Source organism: Belonocnema kinseyi, chromosome 3 (assembly GCF_010883055.1).
Source record: "Belonocnema kinseyi isolate 2016_QV_RU_SX_M_011 chromosome 3, B_treatae_v1, whole genome shotgun sequence".
Lineage (NCBI taxonomy): Eukaryota > Metazoa > Arthropoda > Insecta > Hymenoptera > Cynipidae > Belonocnema > Belonocnema kinseyi.
The window spans coordinates 54,933,439-54,935,435 of record NC_046659.1 but is presented as its reverse complement, the minus strand read 5'-3'; the positions used below and the strand labels follow the sequence as shown (position 1 = coordinate 54,935,435).

The window sequence follows — 1,997 nt, the reverse complement described above, 5'->3', positions numbered from 1 at the left end:
TAGTATAAAATAGTAATAATATTCTGCGCTTCCAGTGGGCGAAGAGTGAATGGTGTTTAACGCTTATTTTTACTGCATAAAAAAGGTATGTTATGAATAGACGGGATATGTTTTAAATAAAGTGAATGAAATATTACATGCGTAAACTTTAAATTGACATTGTCTATATTTACTGACAGCGACTAGGGCAAACAGGTGAATCTGAACATAACCACTTGAGGTTTTGAACGCAACCATGGAAACTCTCATAAACTTAATCCGAAGATGCACGGACTTGGCCGAATGGCCGATCCAAATGCAACTTTAAAGGCGCGAAATATGAAAATACCCCTGTAAAATGGCTTCTCCCCTGCTATTGTGCGAATCAGTCAGTATTCAACTTGCCATGTATGTAAGCCCCAGCGTGTCCACCCTGTATATGTGTCTAACTACATTTTTGCATGCCTCGAGGTGCTGCCCTCTTTAACTTTTCCTTGTTTCTATGGCAACCGCGTCCTTTGCCTACGTCTACGGGAGGTGTGGGGCCAAGGCGAAAGCCAAACCGAAAGAGCCGGTGATTTTCTGTTTCTTGATTCTTGCGCTTGCCTTTGCCAGCCATATCTATAGCTGACTCGGGGCTGTCTATGCACACCGAAAATATTAAAATTAATGAGGGCCTAAGATTATTATATTTATTATTATGTTGAAATTAATTAATTTCTTTTACGGTTTCTTTTCTAAAAAGGGACACTTTCGAGATAGTAAATAAATTTAAAAAGTAAATAAATTTTTAATTACTTCAGAATTTAGTTAAATGAAAAAGTTAAATTAATTCCTCATCTGGTTTCTTTTAAAAGAGAAATTTTCGAAGTACTATATAAATAAGTTGAAAAAAATTCTTGTCATATTTTAGAATTTTAGTGAAATTTCAAACATTATTTAAAAAAATATAATTTTTATAAAAATAGTGAATTGAAGGTTCGAATACTTCACTGTCTAAATTTATCCTACATGTATTTTTAAATCCTAAAATATTTTATTATTTTTTCGCATAATTAAGGTACAACTGAAGTAATATTTACACTTCTCTGAAGTGTCGAATTGACAATTTACATTTAATTCCGAGGAAAAATTTAAGGTTTTCACTACTCATTTAATTATATATCAAAATTATATTAAAATTCTGTGTTTTGTTTGTATTTGTTTCTTGATTATTTGAAACGTATAATCTTTTTCCTTATAAGTTGTTTAGTTACAAAAACCAGTAACTAGACTGTGCCTTGCAAATTAAAACTTAATTTCAAAAGTTTGAGGGAGGTTAACCACTTGCAATTCTTATGCTCATCAGAATTCACAACTTAAAAGTAATCCAAATAGTTTATAAAAATAATTCAAAGAATCGAAGAGTCTAAAAATATTCTAAAGAAATATAGAGCGTTTAGGGGTGCATCTCAGCAACTAAGGCTTTTACAAAAAAATGGAAAAGGAAAGAATTCCAAAGAATAAAAATAATTCAATAATTATTTGCGAGCCGGGAAATGACCGGAAATTTTTTTCCTTGATTAAAGCGGCCACCTAGATTTCTTAGTATTTAATAATTTATTATATTTATTGGTGTTTTCCTGTAAAAATAGTTATACTTTTTCGTACTTGTAAAAAAATTCCCACCAAGGATTGAAAAAATTTTTGATTTCATTTATTTCTTCAAGTGAATTTTGTTTAAGTTTGCAATAACCAAGAACAACTATGCAATTAGGGGTTTTAAGGGTTTAAAAATCGTGACTCATTTTTTTTCATAAATAGTTTGGAACTAATTTTCACATTGTACACATCAGCTGGTTTATAAGCATTTTATATTGATGATGTGTACAATGTGAAAATTATTTGGAAACTATTTATGAAAAAAATAAATCACGAGTTTAAACACTTAAAACTCCTACTTGGATCATTTTTCTTTCTTATTGCAAACTTAAAAAAAATCCACTTGAAGAAATAAATAAAATCAAAAATTTTTTCAA

General features: G+C 30.0%; 1 protein-coding gene across 3 annotated transcripts in view; it reads left to right on the top strand.

Moving 5' to 3' along the window:
- Positions 1-1,997, top strand: part of LOC117168968 (serine-rich adhesin for platelets-like) — a 420,717-nt gene that overhangs the window by 252,093 nt on the left and 166,627 nt on the right. The window lies entirely within an intron of this gene.